We start from the raw sequence: 21,744 nt of genomic DNA, 5'->3' as shown, positions 1-21,744 counted from the left end.
CAGAAAGAACACGAACAAAATGGGTTTCTCCCTCCAGGTCCCACCCGCTTCCCCCTATTCCATGCCCCCCACTCAGGCTTGGGAGTTTGGAAGGGTTTCACTTCCGCCTGGCTGCAGGAACCACACGTTCCTGGCTAGGTCGGAACTGGAATAATCACTCTCTAAATACACTCAGACGTGCGTGTATCCCTGGGCCGTGGGGCGCACATGAGCCCACATTCAGGCGCTCAGCCCTGCCTCTCGCCAGAGCATCCTCAGCAGCTGCCACAGAAGCAGCCTCCTCCTCTGCTTCCTCCTCCTCTTACAGTCGCAGCAGCCGTCGCCGCCGCAGCTGCTGCTCTTCGCTCCTATCCCCTCTGGCTCTTCTTCCTCCCCCAGTTCCTGCTCCTCCTCCCATCCCGGTTCCTTCTCTCCAGCGGCTGAGGGCAGAACCCTCGGCAGCAGCTTCCCTTCTCTCGGGCCAGGAAGAGACTGGAACAGGTCTGTGCACGGGCGCTTTGTTGCGGGTTACTGGAGCACCGGCGGCTCGGAGAGCTGCTGGGAGGAGCCTGCGGCGTAGAGCGGGTACATTATATGTTTTCAGTCTTGCTTCATGAATAAATGGGGGAGAGGCGACTGGGTGGGAAGGCAGTTTGGTCCCTTTGCCAGTTTTCCTTCTCTCTCGACTGCTGGGGAGACAGCACTGAAGCTGCCTGGACTCCTGTCCCCGCCCATCCCCAAAGCTCTCTTTCTTTGCGCCCCCACATCTCGCATCCACTTCCAAGAGCCGAGCTTTCTCTTGTTCTGAGAGCTCAGGGGTGGGGGCGGGGAGAGCTGGATGGAGTTCATCCAGCGGGGCACCTGAGTGCGTGGAGCTTTGTTACATACGACAAAAACCAGTCCTCACTAGCTTCCCGCTCCAGGCTGGGCTGCTGTCAGCTGGCGGTGTGGGGAAGTGGGAGAATGAGAGGGGGTACTCCCAGTGTGTGACTGGACAAACTGGAATGCAGTGGTGTGTGACGGGGAGATTGTGCAGATTTTGTATGGGATTCACGGAGTGTGAGTTGAAGTGGTGTGGGTGTGTGTCTGTCTACGCCACGGGGCTGGGCTGGGCTACTCTTGGCATTACATGTCCTTGGGTCTCATCCTATGCCAAGCCAGACTGCAGCAACATGCAGGCAAATCAGGTCCAACCTGTTATGCCCACACTGGAAGGGTAATGATGGTTTCAAAGTCATGGAAATCCACCCCAGCTGGGGCAGCTGCACAGTACTTTCTGTATGTGGAATTTCCAACCAGATTGATGGAGCCCTGCTGAACATCCTTATTACTTCCCCAAAGATGCCCAACTTTCTTTGCAGGGTTTCCTCTCTCATCCAATAATGATCCAAAGTGCTTAGGGTGATCCCTGCAGCACCCCCAACCTTTAAATAGTGGAAATTTATGTCTTCCTACTACAGTGAAGTTTGTGATGTGAAAAATATAGCTGTATGTTTGGAGAAAAGGGAACAGACTAAATGTACCTATTTATTAGTCCTGATTTGTTGTAGAGAGATTTTTGCTTTTTCTAAAAAAACCATAAGGTCATTTTGCATTTAATCAAAAAAAGAAGAGATCAATACAAATTAACAAAACTTTTAAACTTTCTTTGATATTTTAATTTGTAGTTTTAATAAAGCATTGGTTTGCATGGTCCAAAAATATACTCTTAAGGATAGTGATCAAACAATCTACATTTATTACACATCTGCTGTGTGTTCATAGTAGTGTTACATATTGCAAATACATAATAGATAAAACATCTCAACTCTAGGATGTGCAAGATAGAAGCCTGTAAACAAACAGTGATACCTAGGGGTGGGCAGGTTAGTGTGGAAATACTGAGGAGTTCATGGCTGGGGATGGGAGTTACGATTAAGGCAGGCTTCACAAGGAAAGTGACATTTAAGTCAAATTTTGAAGAACTAACTCACCAGGTAGCTAAGTGCAGAATGGCATCCTAAGTTGAAGAAATATCATGTATAAAGGCATAGAGATTATAGTTAAATAAGACTGCAGAAAGTCTGGAAGTATTACTGTCAAATTCTCCACAAATTGAGAATAAATCTTTCTGAGTTGGGATGATGATTAATGGTGAATCCAAAAGGACCCAGTATCACAGACTGATTAGGACCAGAACACATCCCCATTTTAAGAAAGGTTTGGCTCATTTATTAATAGTAGTCTTTTATTTTAGGTAAATTCTGATATATGTGAATGTGGAATTGCAAAGCAAATGAATGAAGTGGCAGTATCCACATGGCAGAATTTATTGCTGTGTAAAAGAATTCATAATCAGATAATCTAAATAACAGTGCATCTATGACCTTTATTGCGAATATGTTTCACCCAAAATCAATGACACACAATTTTTCACATATCCAGTGGATAATGACGAGTAAACCTCTGTTACCTTTACTTTTCATTAAATTTCCAGTTTCAATGCAGGCATTTTCCCTTATGCTGTGGATATTTAATAAATTGCAAGAGAAAATATAATAATGATAGTGATACAAATTAAATCTGCAGGCTGAGTTGCATATAAAGTACAAGTTAACCAGGAGAGACTCCTCAGGAACTTTTCCATTTTAGGTACTTTTGGTAGTGTTTCTGGTAATTAACGATTCAGTAGCACAACATTTCTGTGCTGTCTATGAGTTTTCACATGGATATATAATGACTAATGCTCATGAAATTAAGCCAGAACAGGAGCACATTTGGAGTCTCCTATTTTGTTGCATTGGTGCTAATTTTATAGATGAATGGTACCAGACTGAGCCTAGAGACAGATGCTTTCTACTCAAAGTGCCTCGTGGGCAGAAAGTGATGCTAGTGAAGAGTGCGAAATAAGAGGGCATGGATCAGCATCAATCCTGGCCTCCCTTAAATGAAGAACAAAAATAACTTTGGGTGCTATTTGAAAGGAATGTCAGTAGAAGTAGGTGACTTCTTGAATAACTTCCTTTGTAGTTTGGCCAATGCCCTGTAGCAGAAGAGATAACAGCCTTAGGGACTTATAGTCTCATCAAGATCTTTGGTTCACTTATTTTTTGTTTTTTAGCTTTTTGAGATAGAGTCTTGCTATGGAGTTCAGGGTGCTCTCAATTCACTATGTACCCCATTCTAGCCTCAAACTCACTGCAAGTCTCCTGACTCAGCCTCCCAAGTGCTGGGATTGCAAGTGTGTGCCACCACACCCGGCAGTTCACTATTGATATCACACAATATTTCTAAAAAGAAAATTCCCTACAACTTAGGCTAGAATGGAACTGATTTGTTTGCTCTGCTGATATTTGTATCAGTCTAATGGCTAGACCAGTGGTTCACAATGTGGGTTCCAGAGAAGATAGACTGCTAGTAGATCACACACAAGGTTTTGTGGTCAAATTAAATTTTGAATTTTGGTTTAAACAGAAATAGGTTTGTTTCTGTTTCTGTTGTTACTCAGCTTCTAAAAGACTTTCCTAGGCTAATATACATTGTGTCTCTCCAGGAGAGTAAAATATTAAACATTTCTCAGAGCTTTGTCCACAGAACCTAGTGTTCTAACAAGCACTTGGCTGAACGGGTTAACAAGAAAGCTCTCAGAAATGTTGGGCAAGAGCATTTTCTGCTGGGTTGTCAGTATCTTGCTTGGTAAACCCCGATGGAAGATAAACTTTGTGATTTACTTTGCCTTTGCAGGTATTCCTTTCTTCCCGCATCTCATCAGTAAAATGAGGCTGATAATACTCACTGCTGTCATGCTCTCACTGGCTGCGATAGTGTGATGATAACTAAGATAATATCTTTCCAAGCATTTTGAGTTCCTTAGAAGAAAGGCTCTATATAAACTCAAGGTTATTAAGAAAGGGAAGTGATGAATTAAGGCAATTATCCTGATAATTCATGCCCAAATCCTGTTTTTCTGCTGAGTTACTGCGCAGGCTGCTTCAGTTCTCTGCTTAGCTTTGACTACAAAATCATATTCTCATTCAGTCTTGGATGACAATTCTCTGGGCTTATTTCCTTGTACATCCTGAAGATTTCAGTGTGGCCTTTAATTTCTTGCTCCAGAGTTATCATCAGCACAGCCTTTAGAAAAAATCCATCAACCTGAACACACTCCGTTGAGCAGAGAGCCCTGGCAGTGGGATTTGAGTTTAGTTCCTTTTATCCCTCACACTCTTTACCTTTCAGGAACAGTTCTAAAGGGCTTGCTGTGGCAGGGATCCTCTCCAGTGGCTCCCAAGTCCATTTTGGGTTCCTCTCCTGTTTGCAGGACCAGTTTCTAAGTGTCCATTTTGTAAAGACTTTCACCATTCTTAAGGAAATTTAAAGGTGAAAGAAATGGCACTCAAATGACTATTGACCCTTGCTGAGTCATACTCATGTAAATTTCCTCAACCTCTTTTCTTAGGAAACTTTCAGGAAAGGAGGATGAAACTTTGACAGTTAATAGCAAGTAACCATCGCAAATTGCGTTTGGGGAAGAGCCTGATATGGAGGCATTGAAGTTACTAGCTCTAGACTGCACTGTGTGTGGATTAGCTCTTGTCTGCTTGAAAGCAGCAGGCTGCAGTGGTAGTAGGAATGATTTCTGTTAGCCATAAGAGAGAACTGTGTAATTCTGGAAACTGTGTGATACTGGAAAGTGAAAGTGAACTCCTAACTGTGTAGTCCTGGAAAGTGAAAGTGGACTCATGCCCTGTTCTGGAGAACTTAGGAGAGATGCCTGTCCAGGAAGGGAGATTCATAAATGGTAGAGCTGTAAGTGCCTTTAGAAGTTTATCTGATGCAAACTCTGTTTGGATGAGGAAATGAGTCTCAGAGAAGTGAAGAGAGTTGCTCAAGTTCACACAGCTACCACATGACAGTCATCTTAATAGCTAAATCTTTTATCTGCTATATCCTATTGCTCCTACAGTAGATCTAATTGCCTTTTTGTGGGTTGGTTTGTTCAGGGCAACTTGGAGATTACATCTATGTCTGAGTGATATAGGCCTTCATATGACAGATTTAACAGAACAGGTTTCTAGCAGACCCTAAAAGGCTGTGTTTCTTTCTGTCCCTCTTTATTCCCCATGAATGTACAGGTTTCAACAAGCCCAAGGACTAGGTATTTTTCAGGTACTGCTTTGATCATTCTGATCCCTCTACTTTGGTGGTTCTTAATTTTTTTTTGTTGGTTTTTGGTACTGGGAATTGAACTGAAGGCCTTGTGCTTGCCAGTCAGGCTCTGTGCCACTGAGCTACATCCCCAGCCTACCATGGATGGTTCTTAACCTTTATTTCTGGGCCAGGGCCACTGGAAAGTCTGATGGCAGCTACTGGTGCACTCCCTAGAAAAAGGCCAACACTGGTGAACATGTGTTTGTGATTTCAGTGCTATCTCAGTCCAGATCTCCAGCACAGTGCAGGATTATATATACATCCTCCCTAAATGCTAAACGTTCCCAGAGGTGGAATTGTCAACCTTAGCTTGGACGGAACTGGAAATATTGGGATGTGACAAATAGACTAGAGAAGGATGAGTTTATGGTGGAATTTCTTTAAGATAAAAGAATGAGACTGAATGTTGAAATTGAAATCAAAACAGAAAAGGAATTGAAATAAAGTAACCATGGCTAACCTTTGGAAGATAGTGCAGGAGGGGGCAGGGTGGAGGAAGGATGGCTGGATGGGTGAGGAGGTAGGACCAGAAGGGGTGTCCATCATGCTATATTTGAATGTAATGAAAACTGTTCCAAAATAATGGCACAGCTCTTCCACCTCCACAGTGTTACTCTCTCTATTTTACCCTCTAAATAGTGAAAGTGCATGGCCCTGGGTATAAAAAATTGTCTTAGATGCTGGAATACTTTGTCCTTGACAAGGACATCTTGGGGCTGGGATGTGGCTCAGTGGTCGAGTTCTTGCCTTGAATGCACAAAGCCTTGGATTTGATCTCCAGCGCCACAAAAAAGAAAGAAAGAATGGAAGGACTTCTTTAGAGGCTGGGAGTCAGAGCTGGATGTTGTGGACTGTTATGGTTGATACAATGTGTCAACTTGAGGCTAGAAGCTTAACTAAGTAACTCAGCAGTTCTACATCCTGGGGTGAAAAGGATATGCCCTTCCTGCTCTAGGATGTTGTTCATTGTGTTAATGTGAAAAGTTTAGAAGTTTAAATGAGTAACTGAGCAGGAGACCAGTTCCTTACTTTGTATTCATCCTGAGCCTGTGCAAGAGGAGGGCATGGAGATTATGTGAGTGCTACACACCCACTGAGTGGGGGTAGCCTGTTTACAAAGAAGGGAGGAAAAGAAGCTTTTTGCTTCCTGCTTTTGGCTCTTGTTGCTTTGCTACCTTTTGCTGCCATTAATGCTTGCCCTCTGCCATGTGCCAGTCTGCATTGGAGCCAGCCAAGTATGGACTGAAACATCCACAAACTGTAAGCTAAGTAAACCTTTCCTTTCTTAATTTTTGGCATTGGTTATTTTGTCTCAGCAAGGAGAGAAAAGTAACCAAGATACGGGTGAATGTGCAGAATGAATGCCTCATTTCGTGTTTTAAAAAGCATTTTTATTTTCCAATGAGCATATATTCATTTGACCTTGTAAAAGTAGAAATATGAAGTAGAATGATCCGAGCTTCTCCAGTGCTGATCCCACACCATGTTCACAGTTTTGTATATAACATCTTGTACCTGTTTTTATGAATATTCATATATGTATACATGTTCATAAAATAATCAAACATGACACCAGGCTATACATATTATTCTAAAACATGCTTTTTACTGAACTTTGTGCCTAAGTCTCTTCCTGTCAGTATATATCAAGTAATTTCATTCCTTTTCTAATGTTTTTTTATTTGAAAGAGAATAAAAGATTTAAAAAAATCATTCAAAACGATAAAGAATTTTAAAACAAGATGATAGGAAATCAGCAATGGTTGTTATATTGCATATGGTTATATTCAAAGTAGTGGTTCAGATTACCAGATATAGGCATGCAAAATTGATCAAAAAATTAAACATTAACTGTTCCTCCCAATAAATCAATGGAAGCTGACAGTACAATTATCTTAGCTACCTTATATATTTCCCTTCTTTCTTTATTCCTTCTCTCATCCCAGTTGTTCTTCCTTTTTGAGCAATTTGTTTCCCTTTCACAACATCTATTTTACTTTTTGGATTTTATTTACTCTTTAAATTTCTTACACTAGGAGGACGATAAGATGTTTACACATGTGTGTCTGATTTATTTCACTTATGAATATGGTCGCTAGTTGCATCCATTTACCTATAAAAGCCTTGAGTTTATCTTTCTTTATAACTAATACCACATTGTGTAAAAATACTACATCTTTTTTATTCATCCCTCAGTTGATGGGCATTTGGGTTGTTTCCAAGATTTAGCTATGACAAATTGTGCTGCTATAAGCATGGGTGCACATATATCACTGTGGCATGATGTTTTCAATTTTTCTGGAAAAATATCCTGAATGGGAATAGCTGCATTGAATGGGACCTCTAATCCTAGTTTTCGGAGGAATCTCCATACTGATTTCCACAGTGGTTGTACTAGTCTACACTTCCACCAGCAGTGGAGAAGGGTTCCTTTTCCCCCCACACCTTTTGTTATTGGTTGATTTCTTGATGACTGCCATTCTTTCTGAGGTGAGATGAAATCTCAGTATTGTTCTAATTTTCATTTCTTGAATGATCAATGATGTTGGACATTTTTTCATATATTTATTTGCCATTTGTATTTCTTCATTTGAGAAGTGCGCCTTGATCTCAGATGCCCATTTTTGAATTGGGTCTTTGAATTTGAAGAGCCTACTTTTTAAAAATTCTTTATATGTTCTGGATAGGATTCCTTTGCCTGAGGCAGAGTTGGCTAAAAGTTTTTCCCAATTGATGGGTTTTCTTTTTACTCTTTTGATGACTTCTTTTTTTTTCTTTTATTTTAAAGAGTAAAAGAAGTATAACATAGTAATAGGGGGGCATACCGAATTACAGACAAAGTGGTAGGAAATTATCAATGGTTGTTGTTTTACATACTGTTATGTACAAGATAGTTCTCAGGAAAACATATAGATAAGTAATAGTGAGCTACAGACAAAAGTGGTAGGTTATTATCAATGGTTGTTGTTCTATACTTAGGTATCTTCAAAGTGGTTTTTAAAGAAAATAAATAGAGCTATACATGAGTGATTGAATATTCATTGATTATTCTCAATGGTTGTAGGAAACACATAGTAATAAACATACATCCATTTACAAAATAGCATAGGAACAATACAAACATTACAGAGTTATGGACAGATTATTAGGAAAATATCAATGGCTGCTGTAATACATGGTGGTATCTTCAAAGTAGTTTCTCAGGAAGACAGAGATATGAAAGAAAGACCTAACAAGTAGTTACAACCTAAGGGTTGTGAAAAATAGCAGATTATCTCCTCACCAGTGACTCCTTTCACTGAGGTGTGATGGCTGGATGGAAGGCCAGGATTGAAAAGAAGGACCGAGAGACTTGCACCTGTGTCTAGCAACAGGCTGTTTTCTTTTTCCTCTGTAGTCATGATTACCCGGGTCTCCTCCATGGAGATGACAGTTTGGCCAGAGGGAGAAGGCAGAGTATGCCCCAGGCCTCCTCATTCCTGTTAGAATAACTGGTAGGATGGGTCTGAGCTCTGGGGCCTCTGCTTCAGAGGGCAGACTGATCTCCAGTTGTCACCTTTGCATTCAGGACATGGCTCAGGGGGCTTCTTAAGGCAATTTTTCTTGAGGTGGCCTGGCTTTTAACAGTAGTAACAGATGAATGTAGTTGTCGAGTTCTTCTTGGGGCCACAAGAATCAGACTTAGAGTCTGTTTCTCTTGGTGCTGCAACAAAAGCAGCTGCTTTTTCTCAGTCTCTTTGTTTTCTCTCCTTGGCCTCCTCCTTGTCACGGCTATAGAATACTGAGGAGGCAATCCTTACTAACATCTAAAGTCAGCCATCTTGGGTGAAAGCCATTTTTTGTAGCTTTTTCTCTCCAGGCTCCCAGTGCATTGGGACCTTGCAACCACTTAGTGTCCTCTCCCAAACTGTCAGCACAGGCAGCAAGAATCTTGGTGCAGACCTCTCCGGAGCTCCACGTGCTCCTCCACTGCAGCCTATATTGTCAGGGGAAGAATGGCTTCCAGGGGGTCTCGCCAGGTATTATGCAATGTCCTCCTGGTTTCTAGCTTCCAAGCGGCTCTCATGACCCTGGTCAACTACACCTCTGAGGATGATTTCTTTTGATGTGCAAAACTTTTTAATAAGATTCCAGTTGTTGATTTTTTGAAGTGTTTCCTGTGCAGTTTGATTTTTGTTCGTGAACTCTCTTCCTGCCCCTATGTCTTCAAGATCTCTACCTACTGTCTCTTCCTGTAGATTTAGTGTTTCTCTTTTAATATTTAGATCTTTGATCTATTTTGACTTTAGTTTAGTGCATGGTGATAGACATGGGCTTAGTTTTAGTTATCAGCATGTGAAAAGCCAGATTTTCTAGTACCACTTATTAAATAGACTATCTTTCTTCCAGAGAACATGTTTGGCCTCTTTGTCAAAGGTAAAGTGGCTGAGTGTGTTTGTAGTTGTGTCTTGCATTCCTTTTAATAACTCCATAGTACTCCATTATATAATTATGATATAACTTCTTTAATCTAAATTTCATTGATAAATATTTACATTATTTCTAATTTTTACATTTTTATATACTGGTGCAGTGTACCTCCTCATACATGCATCTTGACATCTACTTGAAGTGATCTTTTCATGTAAATTCACAGTAGTAAAATTGCAAGTTCAAAATGTTTGGTTTGTACATCTCTGATTTTAATTGGGCCTGCCAAATTAGCTCCCAAGAAGGATATAGAAACTTACATTTCCACCAAGAATGGCCATTTCTCCATGATCTTCCTCACCAATTTCAGGTATTAGTCTTTGGTATTAATCTCCTTTTATTTGTATTTTATTTGTATTTATTTGTTTTTTTATTTTTGGTATTAATCTCCTTTTATTTGCATTTCATTGAGTACTAGCAAGGTTGAACATCATTGCTTCTGCTTGTTTGGCCCCCTGTATTACTTCCCCAGTGTTGTGTTTCATATCTTTGGCATTTCATTCTGTTGAGTTGCTCGTTCTCATAGTGATAACACAATCTCTATGGTGGATGGCAACTAACTGCTATCTCTGTTGTAAATATTTTAAACAATTTAGTGTTTGTTCTTTAACTTTCATTTGTGTGTCTTTTGTGGCAAGGACTAGTCAATCTATTCCTTCATGAGCATACAAATGATGTGACAATTAAACATGCTTGTACTGTGTTACATGCCTTTGACTCATTATTTCTGTAAGACATATTTCTAGGATTAGATTTATTCATTCAATTTTTTACATGTTACGAACTCGATTTTGAAATTTTTTTCAATTTTCACTTCTAATACAGTGTGCACAAGCACATTTTGTCCCTCTTTGATGTCTTCTCATAATTCAGTGCTAGGCTGGAGTTCATATTATATACCATGAAAGGCTAGAAGCAGAAATTGCTAAATGCACATGAAACACATGTAATACATGTTTCACCTTCAATTATTTAAGCAAACCTGCTTTTTAATTAATTTTAACCTGGAACTGTGTCAAAAGCATTTTCCAAGGTCAAATCCCTTTAAATTAACTGTGAAATAAATAGCTATTTAGAGTCATCTCTGCTGGCAGCATTTAGAGCAGCAGGCAATGACAGACTAACTTGAAAACTCTACCTTACTTTAGGTAAAAGCACTTGCTGCATGTTTACTGACTACTGAGGTTAATGATGTGGGCTCCAGAATTCTGAATGTAGTATTGATTGAGAATCAGCTTCTACCTAGCTTGGCTTCTTGCATAGAGGACAAGTTTGAGGCCCTCCCAGGGGAAATTATTTTAATAGAAATAAACAATGATGTCACTCTCTGCAAGGGGAATAGTAGCAAACAGGTACTTGTGTATCTTTCTCTCACTCTGGCCAGGCTTACTTCATCTTTTTATGTCTCTTTTTTGCGAACATTAGATATGGTCAAAGGAATTTTGCTTTAGGCTCAGGGTATTGTCTATGGATAGGAAGAAGATGAAAATCAGAGTGACTGTTTATGTACCTTAAGAATATCTTTTATCTGAAGAGGACAGTAGCAACTTTAAAATCTTTTAGGGGTGACACAAATGGGGCTTATGAAAGAGTGGTGAGAGTTTTTTCTTACCTATTTCACAGATGGAGAACACATTTGAAAAGGAAAAATGCTGAGTTGGATTATTTCTAAGAAAGGCTCACACCATACCCACTGACACTGCTAACTAAAAACTTGGCAACTTCTCTCCTCTAGGGATGGATATATATGCCTTTTAATTGAAGCTTTCCAATATGATAGATTTAAGAATGCCTTTATATGCATCTAATGTTCACTTTACCTAGTGTGGTGCTGGCTTGACCTGCCCTTGGGATACTTCTGAATGTCAAAAGATGGGTGGGTTACTTAAACTATCCACAATTATGAGGAATGTACTGTTTTAAATCTAGGAAGTTTCTTCTTCAGTGCTGAATGATTTAAAACTTAAACATTGCTCAAACCCAGCCTATACAACTTAGGGACTTAGACCCTGTCTCAAAAAAAAAGGACAAAAAACAATTAAAGCTGACGCTGTAGCACAATTCTAAGACCCTGGGTTGAATCTGCAGTACCAAAATACTGTTGTAAAATAAAATAAAATAGAACTTAAATTAATAAAATTTACTGCCATAAATATTGTTTCTACATGTAAGTAATATGATAAACTTCTCCTTTCTGTTGATTATAAGAGGAAAGCTCATCTTTTCTTTTAAAACTATTCTTGAGGCTTTCAGTAGAGCTGGGGATTGCCATTTTTTTCTTCTTTCTAATGAATTATTCTTTGAAAATGACGATGCTTTTTAATTCTTACAAGAACCAAGAAGGGACATCTGTCGCCATACTTAATCCAAAAGGAAAATCTCATTAACAAAGAGTTGGTGAATGGAGTTTACAATGAATTTGGAGGCAAAACCTGGATCCCAGTCCTGTTTTTGTTACTAATTTGCTCTGTGAGTTTGAACAGGTGCTTGAATGTCTCTGGGCCTTAGGCTTCTCACATATAAAATGAGGGAAATAGTTGGGAATAGATGACTTAGATCGTTCCTTCAATTTAAATAAAGCAGTCTCATCACTAAAGTCAGAGCTTACTTTGTAACAGAATCACTTGGGGGAAACTAAGAAAATACACAGGCAGTGCCACCTCAACCAACTGAATCTGACACCCTAAGGGTGGACTCTAGAAATGCATTTGTTAGTTAGCGTCTTAGGTGATTCTAGAGGAGACTCCAGCCCCCTTCTGAGGTAGCATGCAGGAGGCAAGTCTCCTGGGTTTTCTGGCCTGAGGGAATGAAACAATTTTCCAGAGTCTGATAGTTGTGACCTCCAAGTAGCTCTGCTTAGGAACCAATGAGATTGCACTTGAGGAGGCTGGTTTTTGATCTGCTTCCCTGAGTTTGGTTTCTGCAGAAGTAAGAAGAGAGCAGAGTGTTCTTTTTAACCTCAGTAATTTGGATGAACTGACAAGTTACTTGATAATGAGTAATATTTATAATTTTGGGGTGCACCAAAACTTCAATGGAAGCATTACTGAGAAGGGACAAAGTAGAATCCTGAATGCCTACACTTTTAGCTTAAACTTTCCTTTGATTTTCATTTCAAGTTTCTAATTCTTCCTTTTACTTTTCGACTTCCACTTTTTCATCCCTTAATTACAATCTCAGTCAAAGAACCTCAGCAACCTAGCTTTTTATGCCCGCCCCTCCCACAGTCTTACTCTCTCTCTCTCTCTGCTTTTTTTTTTTTTTTTTTTTTTTTTTTTTTTTGGTCTTCTTGATACAGGTTCTCGCTGTGTAGTTCAGGCTGGCCTTGAGCTCACTTTGTAGCCAAGGCTGGTCTGGAACTTGCAAGGATCCTCCTGCCTCAACCTCCTGAGTACTGAGTGCTGGGATTACACCTCTCCCAGCTCCCTGCCTGTCTCCACTACACTTTAAATATCTTTTCCCCACTCATCACCCTCTCCCTGGTAACACCACTGATTTTGTTTGCTTCAGCTACAGATACTCTTTCAATACTATCCTGCCTTCTAAATGCCAAAAGGAAAGGAGTCATCACCAGTGGGCACCCATTTACCCTTCTTATTTCTGTGTCCCAAATTTCAGCTCTTCTCTTATAGGGAAATCTGGAGCTAAGGAAATGCTTCCCTAAAGCAGACTTTCAGAGACAGTAAGTCTTCCTTTTATATGCAGCTACCACTTATTGAGCATTTGTTATGTGCCACATACTGTGCAACTTTCTGCATGTCTCATTTAATCCCCTCCATAATTCTATTAGGTTGATACTGTGATTTCTATTTGGCAGAGAAAGAAACTGACGCTCAGAGCAGATAAGTGACTTGCACAGGTTCTCTCAAAAGGTAAGCAGCAAAGTAAATCTGTCTAGTCCTGGGGCCAGAATGATTAAGCAGAGAGTATTCTGGTATTAAAGATTCCCCATGGTAATAAGACTGTGTTACACCAAAGAGGAATGTATGAAGCAATCAATTTTCTTGGTATGAAGAATATGAGTCCTGAAGTAACTTAAATAATAAGAAAGAAAGGGAAGGATGTTCATTTTAATGGCCGCTTAACGTTGCCAGAGTTGTTATGTATCATTGTTGGGGGTGGGGTGAGGCTAGGAGACTCGTTTCAGCCTTGATAATTAATAAGCCAGTAAACCTGTAAATATTGGTGCTGAGAAATAAATTCCTGTGACTCCTGAGACAATCATTAGTTTCATAGATTATTAAGAGAGTGTAAGCATGGTTTTTTTTGTTTGTTTGTTTTGCTCTCCTACTCTCATTAGGAGGCTGGTTCCAAAAGCATAGAGGAACTTGGGAAGGTAAAGTGACTTTTGGACATTCTCAGCTAATGGGGGATTAGGTGAAGGGAAAGCAGTCAGGAAGAGGGCCTAGAATGGAGTGAACATCAATCTTGTTATTACTTTCTTGGGTTTCTGCTTTGCCTGAGTCTTTCCTGTGTGATTGTCATCATTAAACTTACAGCAGGCAGCAAGGGGTACTTGACATCCACCAGTATCGACTCTGCACTGGAATTGATATAATTTAAGTTCATGAGCACAGCAGAACCATCCCCTGAGTTTCCAGAATATATCTATGAGGCTGAGTTCATGCTTAAACGTTAACCTAAATCCCCATTTGAAGGAGACAAACTTTTCACTTCAACTGTATGACAGGACACAGAGCAATTTGACATTGCTGCACAGAAAGACCATGGTGTCTTTTTTTCTTGGCTCTGTCTAGGAAAGATCTTTTGTTGGTTATAATTTCTCTAAAAATCCCCTGCAGGAGAGCTGGGGATTTAGTTCAGCGGCACAGCACCTGCCCTGCAAGTGCAAGGCTGTGAGATTGATTCCCAGTACTGGAAAAAAACAACAACAACAACAACAACAAAAAATCCCCTTCATGTTGGAGCCCTCAGAGAAGGGTTGCAATTTTCTGCAGTACCTATCATCTTTGTTGCTGTTTTCCATCATAAGAGTCAATGGATGTCCAGGATCTAAGCCTCAGTAAAGCCTCAGTTGTTTGCTCCATGACTAATACTAACAAGTCACCCTGTTTCTCCAGGCTTGTTCTTCCATCTGTATCATCCTCATTCTCCTTTCTCTATGGAGATACTACAATAATCAAACCACTGAAAACAAACTACTCTGAAAGGTAGTTGTTCCAAGATACCAATGCGTTTTGACTTTCAATGAAGTAATGTCCTGATAAACTCATGATAAATTGAACATATAAGTCAAAAATGCATTTCATACACATAACTTACCAAGCATAATACCTGTCTAGCCTTCTTTATTTTTTTTGTGAGTCTGGGGATTGAACCCATGGCTTTGTGCATGCTAGGCAAGTGCTCTACCACTGAGCTACATCCCCAGCACTTAGCCTAATTTAAATGTGTGCAAAACATTTATGTTAGCCTACACTTGGGCAGAATCACCTAACATAAAGCCTATTTTTATCATAAAGTGCTGAATATATTGTAATTTATTGAATACCTGCATTGATAATATGATGGCTATTTGGTAGGATAAGAGAAGGCAGTGTAAATGTTAAAGGGATCATCTGCTTAAGTTTAAATCCCTCCTCGGTCTGCTACTAGGTATATGGTCTTGGGAAACTTCTTAATCAGCTAATTGTCTTAGCTCTGTGAAGCTAAGTAATATCGGAAATAGTAATATCGGTACTTACCTTGATAGGCCTGTGGTAAGAGATCGAAGAGATAATATCTGTCTGCTGGAAATGTAGTTCTCATTTGTGTACTGCCATTTATGGTAGCTAATTTTTATTTATATTATGAATGCATGAAGCTCCAAAGAGATGTTTGTGTCCTGACTGAGGTGCTTTGGATAGTCATTTAAGCTTTCTAGATCTCTATTTCATTACCTGCATAATGGGGACAATAATAGTAGCTACGTCTTTGAGATTTCTGAGGAATAAACAAGATGATTCCCGCAAAGTTCATAGGATACCTCCTAGAACATAGAAATGCTTGATTAGGTATTGTTGATAAGTCAGTTGCCATCTTTCATGACCTGTTGGTTCTTTGATCCTTGGGTTTTCAGAGTCTGGATCACCTTTAGGTCTATCTTCCCCTGTAGCAGAGATTTCTGATGCCTGAGAAGAATAAATGGTTTGAGATAAATTGAGAAGATAGTCTTTTTGTATGGGGAGCTCCTCTGATTCTGGAGGCCTGAATATGGTTCACACAATGATGAAAATGGGGACAAAGCAGAGTAGGCTGAACAAACCCTACAGGGGGCTGACCACAGGCAGCATGAAGTCCTGCAGCTCCCCCTCCCACCTCCAAACCTGTTCCGCCAGCCCTACCAGTTGAGTAATTCTCTTCTGGCATTCCTCCAAGACAACCAGCCTGAGAGCCTTTTGTCTAAGTAATACATAGAATATAGCAACTAGATGCTGCCATAGAGACTGTTCCTACCTTACCCGTAGGGCTGGGAATTGCACGCTGGTGACAAGGTCTGCCTTGAGGGTGGCCACCTCCCAGCACATCACCTGCCTCAGCCCGGTGACTAAGCAATCTACCCTGCCCACCCTCAGCTGTATACCAGCCTCTGGGTCTTTGTACATTTATCTCCACATCTGGAGGTCCCAGAGTGACCATGCCAGGCAAATTCTGCCTTCGCTGGGTTCCCCACTGTCTCTACCTTACTTCAAGCTCTAATGGAGGACCGTATCATCCCTAATTGCTTGCAGCTGAAAAGGAGTGGTACATGCTACCCATCCCAGGTTGTTTTGGGAATACAGGTTGAGTATTTTTAATCCAAAAATCTGAAACCTGAAGTGCTCCAAACTCCAAGACATTTTGAATGCTGACACGATGCCAACATCATGCTCAAGAAATTTCAGATTTGGGACCATTTTGGGGATTTGTATTTTCAGATTAGGGATACTTAATTGGTAAAGCACACACAAATACAGTATTCCAAAATTTGAAAACCTCTGAAACCTAAAACCTTTCTGGTCCCAGGCATTTTAGGTAAGAGATATTCAGCCTGTATCTGGGATCAGCCTAGAGTAGCATCATGGTGAAAGGTCAAATAAAAGTCATACTTAGCCTGTAGTTCTACGCTTTCTACTATATCACTGGAAATAGCTATAACATACATTTTAACAGGTTATGTTTAACACAGCTATCATTCCACAGCCACAGTAGTCTATCCACAGCCAAGTCGCATCTATCCCCAATACTTTATCTTCTACACAAATTGTCATACCCTTCTTCATGAAGTTCTTCTACTGAAATTTCTCCAAAAATCCTTTTCATAACATATAACTTCTTTATTCATTTATTCTTGCATCTTTTCATCCCAAGGACATGTGTTGATCATCTGTTATATATTAAGTACTGAGTTAGAAACTTAGAGTATCATTAGACTCTCATGAATCTCATCAACTAGTAAAAGAGATAGACACTAAACAAATAAATTCATATATATATATAGTTATAGTTACAGTTATAGTTATAAGTTATGTGAAAGAAAAGAATAGACTGGTAAGAGACAGTAACAAGGGAAACCTAACTGAGATAGGGGTGGGAAGCAGAAAGGAATATGTGTTGCGAGAAAATGATGTTTCAGCTGAGGTCTGAAAGATGAGTGAATATGAGCAGAGAGTATTTCATGCAAGGGGAACAACTTGTTCAGGGACCTTGAAGTGTGTGCTTAATAGGTTGAATAGACTAAAAAAGACAGTGCACCAGGGAAAAAGTGATACTCACTGAAGTTAGACAATGAAGGTCCTTGCAGGCCACCATAATGAGTTTTTCTTTAGGCTAAGTGCTGTGGGAAGCCACTGAAGTATTTAAATCTAGGGTTAAAATAAAATAATGTAATTTGTATCATTAAAATATCACTCTGACTGATGCTACAATTGAGCTAGAGAGTAGCAAAAAAATGGAGTGGGGCAAGTTAGGAGGCCATGAAGGTAGTCCAGGAAAAGAGCCATGAAGAGAAGTAAGCAGATTCAGGATATACTTTTGAGCTAAAACAAAAAGTACATACTAATGAACTGGAAATGAGAACAGAAGGGAGGGAGGAATGAAGGAAGGCATCCATGATTCTGGTTTGAAGAACCTGATGAGTCCTAAAACAGATTCAGAGTTCAGCTCTTTCATGCCACTTTTGGTCTATAATGTTCAATTGGCGTAACCTTGTTTTGATGGTAGTTAACGAATGTATTTGCTGTCTCCCTAGGTAGGGTTTCAACTCTTTGAGGACTCTATGTTTTACTCATTTCTGTATCTCCTGAAGCATCTAGTATATGATGCATTGAATGCTGACTGAGTAATTAAGGCAAATCCTTTCTCTTTCAACTTTACGTTTCTCACTAAGAAATGAGAAATGACTTGAATTAAGTTTTCTAAGAAAAAGTAAGCTTGACATAATGGTATACATATGCTTTGCTGGAGACTTTGAATTCATTTAACTATTAATCACCTTTTGAATAGTATCTGCTGTGTTTACATGATACACAGGGTGCACATAAACTCTGGTCTGCAGAACATCCTTCAGCACTGCAGTGAAGGTTTTGTGGTTACAGAAGAATGCCTCATGGGACAGTGTAGTTAGTTTAGGCTGGGCAGAGAAGACCAGATGTGGTCTAAGGGCTTGAGCTTTTCAGGCAAGTGTGGGGTTTAATGGCCATGGGTTTCAGTATATGGTGTCTGGAAACATATGCCATGGATGGCAGGCTATGGAGTTTCAGACATGACCACAAAATAGATAAAATATTGCTGACTTACCACATTCAAACAAGACAAAATAAAATACAATAAAACAAAAGGGCACTCTGCGGCAACTTTCATGCAAGTCCTGCAAAGTTTCTGCAGAGAATTGCTGACTCTGCAGTTCTGAAGGGGAAACCCAGAAATCTGAATATTTATAAACTTACTAGAGAATTACGGTGGAGGTGATCCATTTTAAACTCAGCTTTGGAACTGAAAGCCAGCCAGTTCCTTGAGAACAGCTCAGGCTCAGCTCATCCTGCTCATTCTGTAGGGGAAAGTATATCCGTGTATGAATATATGTATAATCTCCTTGGATGGGTTGCAAAAAAAGATGCTGTTACATTCCTTCAACCAGAGTGGGAAGGGCCAAGAGGCCAGATTCCATTACGTTTCAACTGTACTTGATAACTGACTGGGCTGTGCAGGTCCACTTTAGGGAAAGTTTCAAGAGTGTGCTGTATGATAGTTTGCAGAGGCAACACCCTGCCTAGCACCTGTAAACTTCTGAGTTCCCTTCTCTTGAAACTGAGTGGGGCCTTGCTTTGTATTGTAGCATTCAACCAGATGTTTTATAGGAAGATGAGTGTGGCTTTAGCCTCTCAGTGGCATTTAAGTTGACCGCCTTCAGGGAACTGTGGGGAACCTTGTCTTGGTCTAGCCAGCCCAGCTCCCTACGTAATGGAACTTTTCTCTGCCTATACCCCCAGTAGTCTGAATGCCATGGAGCCCATCTTCTTCCAAGTGTCTAAAGGCTAACTCTGAGCAGCTCCATCATCATGACTCCTCACTTCCTTGTTTTCTCCTTGTCCCAGTGGAAACCTGAGACTAACTTAGTCATCACTTGCAGACTATAGCAATGTACATCCAGAGGTCCACTTCACTTTCTGCTTTCCAAGACCACCAAGAGGAACTTGCAGGCAATAATGATTCTTAATTTCACCCTTCTGAGTCCTGGCTGTGCCCTCTTCCATTCCAAAATATAGATCTGCCTGGTTCTTGATGGGAATCAACACCTTCGCAGTGGGTTTCAACTCTACGACAATTTTACCCCAATGATTCACTTTCAGAGAATTTAAGAAAGACACAGAGAATTGGAAGAGAGGGATCAATTTTAAATACAAGGGAAGGAATTTTAACATATAGCCTTCATTGAGCTGCTCACGCAGAAATCTTATGGGAATGAGTTACAGAGAGGAAAAGTGCCATGTGCAAATATTCTGAGACAGGAATGTAACTAGCCATGAGAAGGGAAGTCTAGTTGAAGCTGAGTTAAAAGATGAAGTAAGGGAGGTCATGTGATCAGAGGACTTATTGAGCACAGTAGGAATATAGAGTCCTACCCTAGATAGGATGGTGAGCCACTGGGGGAAGGACTAGAGAATGGCATAGGGTCTGCCTTATATTTTAAATTTCCTTGACATCGCTTATTTCCACTCTCTTTCATCTCTACTCAGGTTTAATCACTTGCCCCCAATTCCTGGATTTTGCTGCTGCCTCGAACTGTTCCATCTCTGCAATTTTATACTCAACTGTTATGATTGAAAAAGCTTTTAAACACAACAAGTTGATTGTAATTATACTTTTTCACTCATGTCATCTAAATCTCCTCAGTTCTCCTGGATATCAGTTCCTTTTGACTTCCCTTCTTTTCCTTTCCCTCTTAAACCTCACACTGCATATTTTTAGCAGTTCTCATTTGCCAACTTTTTGCCTGGTTATCCCTATACTATAGTGGTTCAGAAAAGCACAAACCATAGATCATTCTAGTGTGTTTCAGTACTGGCTTCATGGGATGACATGAGATTCTTTTAAAATGCTGACACCTGATTTTACTGATCTAGGAGAGGCCCAGATACAGGGATTTTAAATCTCCTCCAGTAGTTCTAATGAGAAGACAGGCTGAAAGCCTCTGGAATAAGCTAACAACAGTCTCTTCCCTTTCAATATCTGGACATTAGAGAGGGAAATCAGACTCAACTGCTCCTTGCACACTGCTTAGAAATTTTACAAAGTGACCTGACTGACGTATACATCACATTTCTCTCAGTGTTAAACCACCCTATGCCACCCTCCTGCAGTTTTCAAATTAATTTTTGTCCCTGTCTATCCTAGAAGATAACTTTTTCCCCATTTCATAAAGGAAATAGAAGTTTCTAGAGCCTCCGTCTCTTACCCTGCTTCTTCTGTGTCCATATTTAATCTATTTTCTCCTAGCTCTTCCAAAACTTTTCTTGCTTGTATTGATCTTCAACATCTTATTCACCAGTGGCTCCCTTCAAAAATATTTACACATTCTTTTGTCTTTAAAAATATTCTCTTCAGCCCTCTGTATTCCTTCACTAGCTACTGCCCTATGTTTCTTCTTTCCTCCACAGCTCAGCTTCTTGAAAAAAAAAAATCTACTTGGCCTAGCTTTAGTCTTACACATTCCATTTCTTCAGTTCAGTGGAATCTGGTTTCTGCTTGTATAAAGCATCTTTTGCCATGGGCATCACTGATTACCCAACTGGCTAATCTAAAGAACATTACTCAGTTGTTTGCCTTACTCAGTAGTTTGTATGGCCTACATTTATGAAAATTTGTTCTTTCTTGGGTTCTGCGACACTATGCTCTCTTGATTTACTTCTACTTCTTTGGCTGCTGCTTGAGTTCCTCTTTTTCTGAGACCTAACATATGTACATTTCCAGGAGTCTCTCTTTTTCTTACTGTATATTTTTCTTGGCAATTTTACACATGCCCATGACTTCACCTATCATCTATATGTTTGTGACTCCTAGGTACATATTCCCTCCACAGATGTTTTTACTGAGCGCTAGGCTCATTAACTAACTGCCCATGGGCTGTTTTTACCCAGAAATGTCACAAACAACCCAAAGTCAATGCTCCTGAAACTATACTTGACTTTTTATATACTATTGACTTCACTAAACCGGTAATTGCAGCCATCCAAGGTTCCTCCTTCACCTTCCTCACCTTCTGCAATGTCCAGTTCTCCCGTTCACCTCCTAAGTCCTTGTTACTTATTTGTCCCTTCACTTCTTGCCTGTTACTTCTCTATGTTTTTGTCAATGCTTACCTGGACCACGACAGTATCTTCCTATTTGGACTGCCTGGCTTTATAGCAGCCTCCTGCATACTGTCTTCTGAATGTAAATAATTTTTCTACTGTGCAAAACTTTCCATGTTACCTATCTTCTTGTATGCCATTAATGCTCCTTGGGGGCTTACAATAATAATGGTTTTCAAGTTATGCTTCACGGATCCCAGTGTGTGTTCTGCAGTGAAGTGGGCTAACCGTACAAAAAGGTCAAATTCACTCATTTAGTTAGGGCACCTGTGTT

At 40.1% G+C, this 21,744-nt stretch overlaps 1 protein-coding gene across 2 annotated transcripts in view; it reads left to right on the top strand.

The window, feature by feature from the left end:
* The first annotated feature begins 315 nt into the window (after positions 1–315).
* The window catches only part of Pak3 (p21 protein (Cdc42/Rac)-activated kinase 3), a 294,919-nt gene continuing 273,490 nt past the window's right edge, over positions 316–21,744 (top strand). The window contains exon 1 of one of the 2 annotated variants that reach the window (XM_013504549.1): positions 316–480. The gene's annotated coding sequence lies outside the window, so the exon portion shown is untranslated. Of the gene's footprint in view, positions 481–13,469; positions 13,512–21,744 lie in introns of those variants that run through there. The other variant, XM_013504548.1, reaches the window with a different exon arrangement.

The sequence above is a fragment of the Chinchilla lanigera genome, unplaced genomic scaffold (genome assembly GCF_000276665.1).
Source record: "Chinchilla lanigera isolate Chin_1 unplaced genomic scaffold, ChiLan1.0 scaffold00089, whole genome shotgun sequence".
Lineage (NCBI taxonomy): Eukaryota > Metazoa > Chordata > Mammalia > Rodentia > Chinchillidae > Chinchilla > Chinchilla lanigera.
This window is presented reverse-complemented; position numbering and strand designations above follow the sequence as displayed.